Raw genomic sequence first — 15,721 nt, forward strand, 5'->3', positions numbered from 1 at the left:
TTTTTCTCTTCTCGACATAGTCGACTATGTTAAGATTGAAAAAGCAGTTGACGCCGTCACCGCAGTCATAGCTGTGTGGCTAAGGCGATGGTCTCTAAACCTACTGGGTTCTTCCCGCGCATGTTCGAAGCCGGTCGACTGCGTTTCCTTGTTTTGTTTTTCTCTTCTCGACATAGTCGACTATGTTCGAAGTGAAATACCAGATAAAGCCGCTGCCGCCTTCGATGCGGAGTGGTTAAGGCGATGGTCTTGAAAACCTTTGGGTTCTGCCCGCTCAGGATCGAACTCTGCCGACTGCGTTTCCTTGTTTTTTTTACTTCTCGACATAAACAACTTTGTTCAGAGTGAAATCGTAGGAGACGCCGTCGCCGCAGTCGTGACCGAGTGGTTAAGGCGATAGTCTTCAAAACTATTGGGTTCTTCCCGCGCATGTTCGAACCCTGCCGACTGCGTTTCCTCGTTTTTTCTCCTCTCGACATAAACGACTATGTTCAGAGTGAAATACCAGGTGAAGCCGTTGCCGCCGTCGATGCGGAGTGGTTAAGGCGATGGCCTTGAAAACCTTTGGGTCCTTCCCGCTCAGGATCGAACTCTGCCGACTGCGTTTCCTCATTTTTTTTTTACTTCTCGACATAAACGACTTTGTTCAGAGTGAAATAGCAGATGACAACGTCGCCGCAGTCGTGACCAAAAGGTTAAGGTGATTGTCTTGAAAACCATTGGGTTCTTCCCGCGCAGGATCGAACCCTGCCGACTGAGTTTACTGGTTTCGTTTTTCTCTTCTCGATATAAACGGCTATGTTCAGAGTGAAATTGCAGATGACACCGTCGCAGCAGTCGTGGCCGAGTGGTTAAGGTGATGGTCTTGAAAACCATTAGGATCTTTCCGCGCATGTTCGAACCCTGACGACTGCGTTTCCTTGGTTTGTTTTTCTCTTCTCCACATAAACGACTATGTTCAGAGTGAAATACCAGATGAAGCTGTTGCCGCCATCGTGGCGTAATGGTTAAGGCGATGGTCTTGAAAACAATTGGGTTCTTCCCGCTCAGGATCAAACCGTGCCCATTGCGTTTCCTCATTTTGTTTTTCCTCTTCTCGACATAATCGACTATGTTAAAAGTGAAATAGTTGTTGACGCCGTCGCCGCAGTCGTGGCCGAGTGGTTAAGGCGGTGGTCTTGAAAACCATTGGATTCTTCCCGCGCAGGTTTGAACCCTGCCGATTGCGTTTCCTCGTTTTGTTTTTCTCTTCTCGACAAAAACCCCTATGTTCAGAGTGAAATAGCAGAAGACAACGTCGCCGCTGTCGTGGCCGAGTGGTTAACGCAATGGTCTTGAAAACCATTGGGTTCTTTCCGCGCCGGTTCGGACCATGCCGACTGCGTTTTCTCGTTTTGTTTTTCTTTTCTCGACACAAACAACTATGTTCAGAGTGAAATAGCAGGTGACGCCCTCGCCGCAGTCGTGGCCGAGTGGTTATGGCGATGGTCTTGAAAACCATTGGGTTCTTCCCGCGCAGGTTCGAATCCCGTCGACTGCGTTTTCTCGTTTTGTTTTTCTCTTCTCGGCATAAATGACTAAGTTCAGAGTGAAGTAGCAGATGATGCCCTCGCCGCAGTCGGGGCCGAGTGGTTAGGGCGATGGTCTTGAAAACTGTTGGGTTCTCTCCGCAAAGGTTCGAACCCTGTCGACGGCGTTACCTCGTTTTTTTCTCTTCTCGACTTAAACGGCTATTATAAGAGTGACATAAGAGTTAACGCCGTCGCCGCATTCATGGCCGAGTGGTTAATGCGATGGTTTTGAAAACCATTGGGTTCTTCCCACGCAGGCTCGAACACTGCCGACTGCGTTTCCTCGTTTTTTTTTCTCTTCTCGACGTTGTCGACTATGTTAAGAGGGAAATTGGAGTTCATGCCATCACCGACGTCGTGGCCGAGTGGTTAAGACGATGGTCTTGAAAACCATTGGGACCTTTCCGCGCATGTTCGAACCGTGCCGACTGCGTTTCCTCGTTTTTTTTCTCTTCTCGACATAAACGACTGTGTTCAGGGTGAAATACCAGATGAAGCCGTTGCCGCCGTCGATTCGGAGTGGTTAAGGCGATGACCTTGAAAACCGTTGGGTTCTTCCAGCTCAGGATCGAACTCTGCCGACTGCGTTTCATCGTTTTTTTTTACTTCTCGACATAAACGACTTTGTTCTGAGCGAATGCGCAGGAGATGCCGTCGCCGCAGTCGTGACCGAGTGGTTAACGCGATGGTCTTGAAAACCATTGGGTTCTTCCCGCGCAGGTTCAAACCTTGCCGACTGCGTTTCCTCGTTTTTTTTCTCTTCTCGACATAAAACAGCTACGTTAAGAGTGAAATGGGAGTTGTCGCCGTCGCCGTTGTTTTGGCCGAGTGGTTAAGGCGATGGTCTTGAAAACCACTGGGTTCTTCCCGCACAGGATCGAACCGTGCCCACTGCGTTTCCTCGTTTTGTTTTTCCTCTTCTCGACATAGTCGACTATGTTAAAAGTGAAATAGGAGTTGACACCACCGCCGTTGTCGTGGCCGAGTGGTTAAGGCGATGGTCTTGAAAACCATTGGGTTCTTTCCGCGCAGGATCGAACCGTGCCCACTGCATTTCCTCGTTTTGTTTTTCTTCTTCTCGACATAGTTGACTATGTTAAAAGTGAAATAGGAGTTGACGCCGTCGCCGCAGTCGTGGCCGATTGGTTAAGGCGATAGTCTTGAAAACTATTGGGTTCTTCCCGCGCATGTTGGAATCTTGTCGACTGCGTTTTCTCGTTTTGTTTTTCTCTTCTCGACATAAACGACTAAGTTCAGTGTGAAGTAGCTAATGATGCCCTCGCCGCAGTCGGGGCCGAGCAGTTAGGGCAATGGTCTTGAAAACTGTTGGGTTCTTTCCGCACAGGTTCGAACCCTGTCGACTGCGCTACCTCGTTTTTTTCTCTTCTCGACTTAAACGGCTATTATAAGAGTGAAATAAGAGTTAACGCCGTCGCCGCATTCATGGCCGAGTGGTTAATGCGATGGTCTTGAAAACCATTGGGTTCTTCCCACGCAGGCTCGAACCCTGCCGACTGCGTTTCCTCGTTTTTTTTTCTCTTCTGGACATAAAACGGCTACGTTAGGAGTGAATTAGGTGTTGACGCCGCCGCCGTTGTCGTGGCCGAGTGGTTAAGACGATGTTCTTGAAAACCATTGGGATCTTCCCGCGATGGTTCGAACCCTGCTGACTGTGTTTCCCCGTTTTGTTTTTCTCTTCTCGACGTTGTCGACTATGTTAAGAGTGAAATTGCAGTTCATGCCATCGCCGCAGTCGTGGCCGAGTGGTTAAGACGATGGTCTTGAAAACCATTGGGATCTTTCCGCGCATGTTCGAACCCTGCCGACTGCGTTTCCTCGTTTTGTTTTTCTCTTCTCGACATAGTCGACTATGTTAAGATTGAAAAAGCAGTTGACGCCGTCACCGCAGTCATAGCTGTGTGGTTAAGGCGATGGTCTGAAAACCTACTGGGTTTTTACCGCGCATGCTCGAAGCCGGTCGACTGCGTTTCCTCGTCTTGTTTTTCTCTTCTCGACATAGTCGACTATGTTCAGAGTGAAATATCAGATAAAGCCGCTGCCGCCTTCGATGCGGAGTGGTTAAGGCGATGGTCTTGAAAACCTTTGGGTTCTGCCCGCTCAGGATCGAACTCTGCCGACTGCGTTTCCTTGTTTTTTTTTACTTCTCGACATAAACAACTTTGTATAGAGTGAAATCGCAGGAGATGTCGTCACCGCAGTCGTGACCGAGTGGTTAACGCGATGGTCTTGAAAACCATTGGGTTCTTTCCAAGCAGGTTCGAACCCTGCTGACTGCGTTTTCTCGTTTTGTTTTTCTCTTCTCGACATAAACGACTATGTTCAGAGTAAAATAGCAGATGACCCCGCAGGGGCGCCTGCGCAAGTAGGCGTTTGTTGTGCAGCGACACCACGGACCCGAGCTAACGGGGGAGTTTCGACTCCCTCCCACGCCTAGCCGTGCGTGGCTTTGCCGTGTCCGGGGAAAAGGGGATCCTGGGGGTTGAGCTGACGCTGGGTGATTAGACCTTTAAGGCCCCCCGGCAGAGGCAACACACCCCTTTGGCCCCGGCTTCACGTAGACGGCACCCCTGGGCTGACCCACCCAGGGGAAATCGGCAGTCGCCTTTTCCTATCTCTCTCTGCCTACATCTTCGTCTTTATTTCTCACTATGTATCTGTCCTGTCTTCTACTCTCTTCTGTTTACTTCCAAATTTCCTGGCGGCAAGGGTTAACCTTGTGTATTTACCCAACCTTGGGTAGTTATATCTGGTTATAGCGGCAATCTATGACTGGCGCCTTCAAGTGTTCTACTTTGTAGCGTCCCCCTGTTGGGCTCGGTGGTGGGTGGTCACCATCGCTGCCGAACATGAAGTCCACCACATGGCAAAATCTTTCCCCCCTCAATGATCGGTCCCTGAAAAGGAACCGCACCGATGAAAGCTCCAAACGAACCGGAAGCGATTGTGACCACTTCCCACGCTTTTTAGTCATACACTCTTTGGCAGATAACGTCTCAGTTGCAAGACTGTCGGTTTTCCTGATAGCTAAAGCCCTTGCTAACTTAATAGGCAAAAAGTACAAGGCAAAGAAACTGTCATTCGGTGATCTTCTTGTTGAAGTAAGCCAGAAACAGCATGCAAACACTCTCCTTAAACAGAAGCAGTTCGCCCACCTGGACGTGTCTATCACCCCCCATCGCAGCCTTAACACTGTTCAAGGCGTCATTTCACAACGTGATCTGATGCGAGAAACTGAAGCTGACCTCCTTGAAGGCTTTCGAGAGCAAGGCGTAGTCGCCATCCGCCGGATAACCATCAGGCGAAACAATGAAGAAGTGGAGACGCCTCATATAGTACTAACATTCAACCGCTCCACTCTGCCAGAATCCGTGAAAGCTGCGTTCCTTCACTGCAAGGTCCACCCCTACATACCCAACCCTAGAAGGTGCTACGAATGCCAGAAATATGGACATGGGTCGAATACCTGTCGCGGAAAACAAACATGTGCAAATTGTGGTGATCATGAGCACCCAACAGAGAGCTGTACTTCCACGCAAACAGAGTGCCCTAACTGTCACGGGCCGCACGCAGCGTACTCGCGGACATGCGAAATTTTCAAAAAGGAAAAGGAAATCATACAGATTAAAGTAATGGAAAACATCACATTCTCTGAAGCCCGGAAGAAGGTGTCACTCTTCTCCGGAAGAACGTACGCTGACGCAGCGCGCCGGGGGGCCGGGCGGCGTCTAGTGACGGTGGGCACGCAATACAGCTTTGCTGATGCGTGTACATCTCTGCCCCACACCAAGCAGCCACAGGCTGCACCAACCTTTCACGTCCTGGAGGTCGAACTTCATCAGACCTCAGGGACCACACAGACAACTGAGACACCTGTCTCTTCTGACAAACCTCCATTAGCTTCTGAGGGTCCACCGGGGGCAATGGTAGTGACACCAGGATCCTCAGTGTCTAAGATGCTGACGGAATCCCCCCAAGTGAGGCGGGGCTCCATAGATCGCCTCAGAGGGAAAAGACACCCGCCAGTTAAGCCTCCTAATAAAGGCAGCGAAGTGTGACTAAGTCACGCTCTTTTCCTCACTCATAAAAATGGCTGCCGAAAGTATTATCCAATGGAATTGCCGAGGCTTACTTAAGAACTTAGACGACATCTATGAAATATTTGCACAAACCAACCAAACATACTTTGCTTACAGGAAACACACCTAAAACCTACACGCACTAGCCTTTTGAAAAGATATGTGGTATACCGAAAGGACAGAAAGGGCACTTTCCATTCATCTGGTGGTGTCGCTATCGTGGTGCAGAAAGCAGTCCCGTCTCAAAGCCTCACTCTGGTTACTGACTTAGAAGCAGTGGCAATACGAACCCTAATTTTTGGACGAGTAACAACCGTGTGTTCACTATACATCCCTCTAGACTACCAACTCTCTAGTAAAGAATTTGAAATGCTCATCGACCAGCTTCCGCATCCATTTCTGTTGGTCGGAGATTTTAACGCGCACCACCCTTTATGGGGATGTAGAAGAACGGATTCTCGAGGCTCCTTAATTGAAAACTTCCTGTTGTCCTCAGGCTCCTGTATATTTATTAAAAAAGAGCCAACATACTTTAACGCAGCGCACAACTCATACACAGCAATAGATCTTGCTATCGGATCTCCTTCACTCTTGGCAACCACTGAATGGGCTGTAATTCATAACCTCTATTGAAGTGATCATTTTTCTGTTTGCCTAAATTACGAAGGAAATACGAGTACAATGACTGCGAATGTAACCAGGTTTCGAGAACAGGGTGCGAACTAGACGAAATTCCGAAAACTCTCAAAACTATCACGCTCATCAATTGAAACCATAGGTATCGACGAATCTGAAGCGTTGGTCACACTACACATTATACAGGCTGCAGAGCAATCCATCCCACATACATCTAAAAATACACGGAACAAAAGACGACCTTGGTGGAACTCTGAGTGCAAAAATGCTCGTGACAATGAAAACAAAGCATGGTCGAAATTCTGCAGGTATCCTACAGTTTAAAACTTGGTGAATTTTAAGCGTGCAAAAGCAAACGGTACACGTGTCCGACGAGAGTCTAAACGACCGAGCTGGCAATCCTTCCTCTCATCCGTGAACTCTTACACTGACACACATAAGGGGTATAACAGAGTAAGAGCACTCCAAGGGCACAGCACTTATTCGATGCCCCTTGTTAGTACTGCTGGTGATACACTTGAACACGAGGCAGATGCCTTAGGCCAACACTTCGAGTATATTTTCAGCTCAGCACATTATACAGACTCCTTTAGGCGATACAAACTTGCCGAGGAACGTAAACCTATTCGTGATGACAGGCCATCGGCGGGAGGGTACAATGCCCCCTTTACTATAGGTGAACTAAAGGCAGCACTGGCAAAGTGCGGCAGCTCAGCAGCAGGCTCGGACAAGATTACTTACGGCATGCTGAAACACCTACACGAAGAAACGCTTGACGTCATCCTCATTCTTTTCAACAGTGTATGGTCCTCTGGGCGTCTGCCCATGACCTGGAAAAAGGCAGTTATCATACCCATCCTTAAACAAGGAAAAGAAGCCACACTTGCTGCTAGTTACAGGCCTATAGCACTGACCAGTTGTTTGGGCAAGGTGTTCGAAAAAATGGTGAATCGCCGCCTTATGTATTACCTTGAATACAATGGCCTCCTTTATCGTCATCAAGCTGGATTCAGGTCTGGCCGGTCGACAACTGACCAACTGGTAGCATTTGAATCCTATGTCAGGGATGCCTTCATTCATAAACAGCACTGCCTATCTGTATTTTTCGACTTAGAAAAAGCTTACGACACGACATGGCGTTATGGCATTCTCCGTTACCTGCGATCTTTTGGAGTGTCAGGAAACATGCTGAATACTATTGAAAGCTACCTTTCTGACCGTACATTTGTGGTTCGGGTTGGCAATGCCTTATCGAAGTGGTTTACGCAAGAAAATGGCGTCCCCCAGGGTGGTGTTCTTAGCTGCACACTATTCATCGTAAAAATGAACTACATAAGCACCATATTGCCTAGAACAATCTCCTACTCTGTATATGTGGATGACATTCAGATCAGCTTCAAATCATGCAACCTAGCCACATGTGAACGTCAGATTCAGTTGGCAGTAAACAAGCTGTCAAGCTGGGCAGACAAAAAAGGGTTCAAGTTTAACTGTGACAAGACTGTTTGCGTACTCTTCTCAAAACTACGTGGCATAAGGCCACCCCCCAACATTTCAATTAACAGACAAACCATAACTACCAGAAAAGATCACAAAGTTTTAGGTGTTGTGGTTGATGAAAAGCTCAGCTTTGTTGCACATATCAAACAGCTACAACTTAAATGCTTGAAAGCCTTCAACCTGCTCAAGATTCTCTCACATCAGTCATGGGGCACAGACCATGACTGTCTACTGAACCTTCTCAACAGTGTAGTGCTATCACGTATCGATTACGGCTCGGTGGTTTACGAGTCAGCTTCAAGATCTGCATTGAAGATGCTTGACCCAGTGCACCATCGTGGGCTTCGGCTGGCCAGCGGTGCTTTCCGGACCAGCCCAACAGCCAGCCTGTATGTTGAAACAGACCGGTGGTCACTAGAACGGCGACGTCAGTTTACAAGTGTCGCGTATGCCACCAAGGTGCTTTCCCATATCGACCACCCAGCTCGTGTGCTATTGCAGGATACATCGAACGCCCTCCTGTTTTTGAGGCGACCATCAGCTACGCCACCGTATCCCCTCAGAGTGGCCTCACACCTTAGAAATATGCACATACCGGTCTCCAGTCTTCAACTAACCTCTCACAAAGACACTGTTGTGCCATGGGAAATGCAGGCTATCGATTGTGACTTGTCATTCCTAGAGGTAGGAAAAAATGGCCACCCGGTCGCGATCGATCAACACTTCAAGTACCTGCAGGCCAAATACAGGTGTGCTGAATATTATACTGATGCCTCCAAGTCCCCCGCAGTCGCATGTGCGGCACACGGTCCCGCTTTCTCTGAATCTAGAACAATGAACGAACATACCAGTATATTTACTGCAGAATGCTATGGCATACTTTTAGCTGTAACGCACATTTTAAAGGAAAAAGAGCCAGCCTCAATCATATACACAGATTCTCTCAGTGCTGTGACTGCGCTGTCCTCCACTAAGATACTCAAAAACCCAGTTACTAATACACTTCGAAAATGCATCATGTCAGCCCGCAAATCTAAGCTCAAAATCACGCTATGCTGGATTTCAGGACACTGCAACATTGCTGGCAATGAGATAGCGGACAAACTTGCGAAGTCAGCAGCACTCCGCCCATCAGTTGACGTAGACACCATCTCGTATGAGGACCTGAGGCCACTCATCATATACCGAATGCGTAGACAATGGCAAGAAGAATGGAACGCAGCAAACGCAAACAAACTGCACTTAGTAAAGCCAAGAATAGGAAGATATCTGACTGAAAAACGTAACAGGCACCAAGAGGTTGCACTGTGCAGACTCAGGATCGGTCATACACATGCAACACACTCGCACCTTTTAAAGAACTCTCCAGCACCACATTGTGCAAAATGCGGTGATGAGCTGTCTGTCGTTCACGTTCTAATTACCTGTCCGTACCTCGAACCAGAAAGACTGTGTCACTTTTCAAAGCTGTACAAATGTCACATTCCGCCTCATCCACAATTTTTTTCTTGGAGACGATCCCTTGTTTCCCCCAAAAGTAGTCTTAAAGTTTTTAGCTAGTGTAGGCTTCCTACATTCCATAACATATTCTCACTAATCTCAGCCTCCTCTCAATCCTGAAGGAACCGCTGAGACTTTTTTTTATCAAATGTCATGCAGCACGCACTCCTTGTCTTGACAAGGATTGTTGACGACACGGCATGACTTTGTAAAACCCATAAGCGTAGCCCGTTTCAAACCCATCACACATAGTCACTACACCTAAGTTTAAGTTTTATACACTACTCTTTTACTCTTGCCACCCTGAGTAGACTTTTTATAATCAAATCGACCAAAAACCGTGTGTTTGGCGCTCTTTGGCCTGAGTTGTCCTTGCGCCACTAAAATCTACCATCATCATAAAATAGCAGATGACAACGTCACCGCAGTCGTGGCCGAGTGGTTAAGGTGATTGTCTTTAAAGCCATAGGGCTCTTCCTGCGCAGGATCGAACCTTGCCTACTGCGTATTCTGGTTTCGTTTTTCTCTTCTCGATATAAATGGCTATGTTCAGAGTGAAATTGCAGATGACACCGTCGCAGCAGTCGTGGCCGAGTGGTTAAGGCGATCGTCTTGAAAACCATTGGGTTCTTCCCGCGCAGGATCGAACCATGCCCACTGCGTTTCCTCGTTTTGTTTTTTCTCTTCTCGACATAGTCGACTCTGTTAAAAGTGAAATAGGAGTTGACGCCGTCGCCGCAGTCGCACCCGAGTGGTTAAGGCGATGGTCTTAAAAACCATTGGGTTCTTTCCGCGCAGGTTTGAATCCTGTCGACTGGGTTTCTCGTTCTGTTTTTCTATTCTTGACATAAACGGCTATGTTCAGAGTGAAATAGCAGATGATGCCCTCGCCAAAGTCGGTGCGGAGTGGGTAAAGCGATGGTCTTGAAAGCCATTGGGTTCTTCCCGCTCAGGATCAAACCGTGCCCACTGCGTTTCCTCATTTTGTTTTTCCTCTTCTCGACATAATCGACTATGTTAAAAGTGAAATAGGAGTTGACGCCGTCACCGCAGTCGTGGCCGAGTGGTTAAGGCGGTGGTCTTGAAAACCAATGGATTCTTCCCGCGCAGGTTTGAACCCTGCCGATTGCGTTTCCTCGTTTTCTTTTTCTCTTCTCGACAAAAACCACTATGTTCAGAGTGAAATAGCAGAAGACAACGTCGCCGCAGTCGTGGCCGAGTGGTTAAGGTGATTGTCTTGAAAACCATTGGTTTCTTCCCGCGCAGGATCAAACCGTGCCCACTGCGTTTCCTCATTTTGTTTTTCCTCTTCTCGACATAATCGACTATGTTAAAAGTGAAATAGGAGTTGACGCCGCAGTCGTGGCGGAGTGGTTAAGGCGATGGTCTTGAAAACCATTGGGTTCTTCCCGCGCAGGTTCGAACCCTGCCGACTGCGTTTCCTCGTTTTTTTCTCTTCTCGACATAAACGGCTATGTTAAGAGTGAAATAGGAGTTGACGCCGTCGCTGCAGTCATGGCTGCGTGGTTAATACAATGGTCTTGAAAACCATTGGGTTCTTCCCACGGAGGTTCGAACCTTACCGACTGCGTTTCCTCGTTTTGTTTTTCTCTTCTCGACAAAAACCACTATGTTCAGAGTGAAATAGCAGATGACAACGTCGCCGCAGTCGTGGCCGAGTGGTTAAGGTGATTGTCTTGAAAACCATTGGCTTCTTCCCGCGCAGGATCAAACCGTGCCCACTGCGTTTCCTCATTTTGTTTTTCCTCTTCTCGACATAATCGACTATGTTAAAAGTGAAATAGGAGTTGACGCCGTCGCCGCAGTCGTGGCAGAGTGGTTAAGGCGATGGTCTTGAAAACCATTGGGTTCTCCCGCGCAGGTTCGAACCCTGCCGACTGCGTTTCCTCGTTTTTTTCTCTTCTCGACATAAACGGCTATGTTAAGAGTGAAATAGGAGTTGACGCCGTCACTGCAGTCATGGCTGCGTGGTTAATACAATGGTCTTGAAAACCATTGGGTTCTTCCCACGGAGGTTCGAACCTTGCCGACTGCGTTTCTTCGTGTCATTTTCCTCTTCTCGACATAATCGACTTAGTTAAGAGTGAAAGAGGAGTTGACGCGTCACCACAGTCATGGCTGTGTGGTTAAGGCGATGGTCTTGAAAACCATTGGCTTCTTCCCGCGCAGGTTCAAACGCTGCCGACTGCATTTCGTCGTTTTTTTTCTCTTCTCGGCGTAAAACGGCTACGTTAGGAGTGAAATAGGAGTTGACACCACCGCCGTTGTCGTGGCCGAGTGGTTAAGGCGATGGTCTTGAAAACCATTGTGTTCTTCCCGCGCAGGATCGAACCGTGCCCACTGCGTTTGCTCGTTTTGTTTTTCTTCTTCTCGACATAGTTGACTTTGTTAAAAGTGAAATAGGAGTTGACGCCGTCACCGCAGTCGTGGCCGAGTGGTTAAGGTGATGGTCTTCAAAACCATTTGGTTCTGCCCGCGCAGGTTCAAACCTTGCCGACTGCGTTTCCTCGTTTTTTTTCTCTCCTCGACATAAAACAGCTACGTTAAGAGTGAAATGGGAGTTGTCGCCGTCGCCGTTGTCTTGGCCGAGTGGTTAAGGCGATGGTCTTGAAAACCATTGGGTTCTTCCCGCGCAGGATCGAACCGTGCCCACTGCCTTTCCTCGTTTTGTTTGTCCTCTTCTCGACATAGTCGACTATGTTAAAAGTGAAATAGGAGTTGACGCCGTCCCCGCAGTCGTGGCCGAGTGGTTAAGGCGATGGTCTTGAAAACCTCTGGGTTCTTCCCGCGCAGGATCGAACCATTCCCACTGCGTTTCCTCGTTTTGTTTTTCCTCTTCTCGACATAGTCGACTATGTTAAAAGTGAAATAGGAGTTGACGCCGTCGCCGCAGTCGTGGCCGAGTGGTTAAGGCGATGGTCTTGAAAACCATTGGGTTCTTTCCGCACAGGTTCGAACCCTGCCGACTGAGTTTTCTCGTTTTGTATCTCTTTTCTCGGCATAAACGACTATGTTCAGAGTGAAATAGCGGATGATAACCTCGCCGCAGACGGGGCGGAGTGGGTAAAGCGATGGTCTTGAAAACCATTGGGCTCTTCCCGCTCAGGATCAAACCCTGCCGACTGCGTTTCCTCGTTTTTTTTTTCACTTCTCGACATAAACGACTATGTTCAGAGTGAAATACCAATTGAAGCCATTGCCGCCGTCGTGGCGGAGTGGTGAAGGCGATGGTCTTGAAAACCATTGGGTTCTTTCCGCGCAGGTTCGAACCCTGTCGACTGTGTTACCTCGTTTTTTTCTCTTCTCGACTTAAACAGCTATTATAAGAGTGAAATAAGAGTTAACGCCCTCGCCGCATTCAATGCCGAGTGGTTAATGCGATGGTTTTGAAAACCATTGGGTTCTTCCCACGCAGGCTCGAGCCCTGCCGACTGCGTTTCCTCATTTTTTTTTCTCTTCTGGACATAAAACGGCTACGTTAGGAGTGAATTAGGTGTTTACGCCGCCGCCGACATCGTGGCCGAGTGGTTAAGACGATGGTCTTGAAAACCATTGGGATCTTTCCGCGCATGTTCGAACCCTGCCGACTGCGTTTCCTCGTTTTGTTTTTCTCTTCTCGACATAAACGACTTTGTTCTGAGTGAAAGCGCAGGAGATGCCGTCGCCGCAGTCGTGACGAGTGGTTAACGCGATGGTCTTGAAAACCATTGGGTTCTTTCCACGCAGCTTCGAACCCTGCTGACTGCGTTTTCTCGTTTTGTTTTTCTCTTCTCGACATAAACGACTATGTTCAGAGTGAAATAGCAGATGACAACGTCGCCGCAGTCGTGGCCGAGTGGTTAAGGCGATGGTCTTGAAAACCATTGGGTTCTTCCCGCCCAGGTTCGAACCCTGACGTCTGCGTTTTCTCGTTTTTTTCTCTTCTCGACATAAACGGCTATGTTAAGAGTGAAATATGAGTTGACGCCATCGCTGCAGTCATGGCTGCGTGGTTAATACAATGGTCTTTAAAACCATTGGGTTCTTCCCACGGAGGTTCGAACCCTGCCGACGGCGTTTCTTCGTTTCGTTTTTCTCTTCTCGACATAATCGACTTAGTTAAGAGTGAAAGAGGAGTTGACGCCGTCGCCGCAGTCGTGGCCGAGTGGTTAAGGCGATGGTCTTGAAAACCATTGGGTTCTTCCCGCACAGGTTGAACCCTACCGACTGCGTTTCCTCGTTTTTTTCTCTCCTTGACATAAACGCCTATGTTAAGAGTAAAATAGGAGTTGACGCCGTCGCCGCAGTCATGGCTGCGTGGTTAATACGATGGTTTTGAAAACCGTTGGGTTCTTCCCACGGAGGTTCGAACCCTGCCGACTGCGTTTCTTCGTTTCGTTTTTCTCTTCTCGACATAGTCGACTATGTTAAGAGTGAAATATGAGTTGACGCCGTCGCCGCAGTCGTGGCCGAGTGGTTAAGGCGATGGTCTTGAAAACCATTGGGTTCTTCCCGCGCAGGTTCGAACCCTGCCGACTGCGTTTTCTCGTTTTGTTTTATCTTCTCGATATAAACGGCTATGTTCAGAGTGAAATAGCAGATGATACTGTCGCTGCAGTTGTGGCGGAGCGGTTAAGGTGAGGGTCTTGAAAAACATTGGGTTCTTTCCGCGCAGGTTTGAACCCTGCCGACTGAGTTTTCTCGTTTTGTATCTCTCTTCTCGGCATAAACGACTATGTTCAGAGTGATATAGCGGATGATAACCTCGTCGCAAACGTGGCGGAGTGGGTAAAGCGATGGTCTTGAAAACCATTGGGCTCTTCCCGCTCAAGATCAAACCCTGCCGACTGCGTTTCCTCGTTTTTTTTCACTTCTCGACATAAACGACTATGTTCAGAGTGAAATACCAATTGAAGCCATTGCCGCCGTCGTGGCGAAGTGGTGAAGGCGATGGTCTTGAAAACCATTGGGTTCTTCCCGCACAGGATCGAACCGTGCCGACTGCGTTTCCTCGTTTTGTTTTTCGCTTCTCGACATAGTCGACTATGTTAAGAGTGAAATAAGAGTTGACGCCATTGCCGCAGTTGTGGCCGAGTGGTTAACGCAATGGTCTTAAAAACCATTGGGTTCTTTCCGCGCCGGTTCGGACCATGCCGACTGCGTTTTCTCGTTTTGTTTTTCTCTTCTCGACACAAACAACTATGTTCAGAGTGAAATAGCAGGTGACGCCCTCACCGCAGTTGTGGCCGAGTGGTTATGGCGATGGTCTTGAAAACCATTGGGTTCTTCCCGCGCAGGTTCGAATCCTGTCGACTGCGTTTTCTCGTTTTGTTTTTCTCTTCTCGACATAAACGACTAAGTTCAGAGTGAAGTAGCAGATGATGCCCTCGCCGCAGTCTGGGCCGACCGGTTAGGGCGATGGTCTTGAAAACTGTTGGGTTCTTTCCGCGCAGGTTCGAAGCCTGTCGACTGCGTTACCTCGTTTTGTTTTTTTCTTCTCGACATAGTCGACTTTGTAAAGAGTGAAATAAGAGCTGACGATTCCGCCGAAGTCGTGGCCGAGTGGTTAACGCGAAGGTCTTAAAAACCATTGGGTTCTTTTCGCGCAGGTTCAAACCCTGCCAACTGCGTTTTCTCGTTTTGTTTTTTTTCTCGACATAAACGACTATGTTCAGAGTGAAATAGCAGGTGACGCTGTCACCGAAGTCGTGGCCGAGAGGTTAAGGTGATGGTCTTCAAAACCATTTGGTTCTGCCCGCGCACGTTCAAACCTTGCCGACTGCATTTCCTCGTTTTTTTTCTCTTCTCGACATAAAACAGCTACGTTAAGAGTGAAATGGGAGTTGTCGCCGTCGCCGTTGTCTTGGCCGAGTGGTTAAGGCGATGATCTTGAAAACCATTGGGTTCTTCCCGCGCAGGTTCGAACCATGCCCACTGCGTTTTCTCGTTTTGTTTTTCCTCTTCTCGACATAGTCGACTATGTTAAAAGTGAAATAGGAGCACACGCCGTCGCCGTAGTCGTGGCCGAGTGGTTAAGGCGATGGTCTTGAAAACCACTGGGTTCTTCCTGCGCAGGATCGAACTGTGCCCACTGCGTTTCCTCGTTTTGTTTTGCCTCTTCTCGACATAGTCGACTATGTTAAAAGTGAAATAAGAGTTAACGCCGTCGCCGCATTCATGGCCGAGTGGTTAATGCGATTGTCTTGAAAACCATTGGGTTCTTCCCACGCAGGCTCTAACCCTGCCGACTGCGTTTCCTCGTTTTTTTTCTCTTCTGGACATAAAACGGCTACGTTAGGAGTGAATTAGGGTTTGATGCCGCCGCCGTTGTCGTGGCCGAGTGGTTAAGACGATGTTCTTGAAAACCATTGGGATCTTCCCGCGATGGTTCGAACCCTGCTGACTGTGTTTCCCCGT

At 48.4% G+C, this 15,721-nt stretch overlaps 11 non-coding genes across 11 annotated transcripts; all 11 read left to right on the forward strand.

The window, feature by feature from the left end:
• The first annotated feature begins 833 nt into the window (after nt 1-833).
• On the forward strand, nt 834-915 carry TRNAS-UGA (transfer RNA serine (anticodon UGA)). The gene has a single exon. It is a non-coding gene; the product is annotated as a tRNA-Ser (tRNA).
• A 231-nt stretch (nt 916-1,146) lies between these two features.
• TRNAS-UGA (transfer RNA serine (anticodon UGA)) lies at nt 1,147-1,228 on the forward strand. Its single transcript has one exon. It is a non-coding gene; the product is annotated as a tRNA-Ser (tRNA).
• Nucleotides 1,229-1,458: 230 nt separating this feature from the next.
• On the forward strand, nt 1,459-1,540 carry TRNAS-UGA (transfer RNA serine (anticodon UGA)). Its single transcript has one exon. It is a non-coding gene; the product is annotated as a tRNA-Ser (tRNA).
• Nucleotides 1,541-3,320: 1,780 nt separating this feature from the next.
• Nucleotides 3,321-3,402, forward strand: TRNAS-UGA (transfer RNA serine (anticodon UGA)). The gene has a single exon. It is a non-coding gene; the product is annotated as a tRNA-Ser (tRNA).
• Nucleotides 3,403-10,353: 6,951 nt separating this feature from the next.
• Nucleotides 10,354-10,435, forward strand: TRNAS-UGA (transfer RNA serine (anticodon UGA)). The gene has a single exon. It is a non-coding gene; the product is annotated as a tRNA-Ser (tRNA).
• A 225-nt stretch (nt 10,436-10,660) lies between these two features.
• On the forward strand, nt 10,661-10,742 carry TRNAS-UGA (transfer RNA serine (anticodon UGA)). The gene has a single exon. It is a non-coding gene; the product is annotated as a tRNA-Ser (tRNA).
• A 384-nt stretch (nt 10,743-11,126) lies between these two features.
• Nucleotides 11,127-11,207, forward strand: TRNAS-UGA (transfer RNA serine (anticodon UGA)). Its single transcript has one exon. It is a non-coding gene; the product is annotated as a tRNA-Ser (tRNA).
• Nucleotides 11,208-12,214: 1,007 nt separating this feature from the next.
• On the forward strand, nt 12,215-12,296 carry TRNAS-UGA (transfer RNA serine (anticodon UGA)). The gene has a single exon. It is a non-coding gene; the product is annotated as a tRNA-Ser (tRNA).
• An 850-nt stretch (nt 12,297-13,146) lies between these two features.
• TRNAS-UGA (transfer RNA serine (anticodon UGA)) lies at nt 13,147-13,228 on the forward strand. The gene has a single exon. It is a non-coding gene; the product is annotated as a tRNA-Ser (tRNA).
• Nucleotides 13,229-13,763: 535 nt separating this feature from the next.
• Nucleotides 13,764-13,845, forward strand: TRNAS-UGA (transfer RNA serine (anticodon UGA)). The gene has a single exon. It is a non-coding gene; the product is annotated as a tRNA-Ser (tRNA).
• Nucleotides 13,846-14,540: 695 nt separating this feature from the next.
• Nucleotides 14,541-14,622, forward strand: TRNAS-UGA (transfer RNA serine (anticodon UGA)). The gene has a single exon. It is a non-coding gene; the product is annotated as a tRNA-Ser (tRNA).
• The last annotated feature ends 1,099 nt before the right edge of the window (nt 14,623-15,721 follow it).

This window comes from Rhipicephalus microplus, chromosome X (assembly GCF_043290135.1).
Source record: "Rhipicephalus microplus isolate Deutch F79 chromosome X, USDA_Rmic, whole genome shotgun sequence".
Classification (NCBI taxonomy): domain Eukaryota; kingdom Metazoa; phylum Arthropoda; class Arachnida; order Ixodida; family Ixodidae; genus Rhipicephalus; species Rhipicephalus microplus.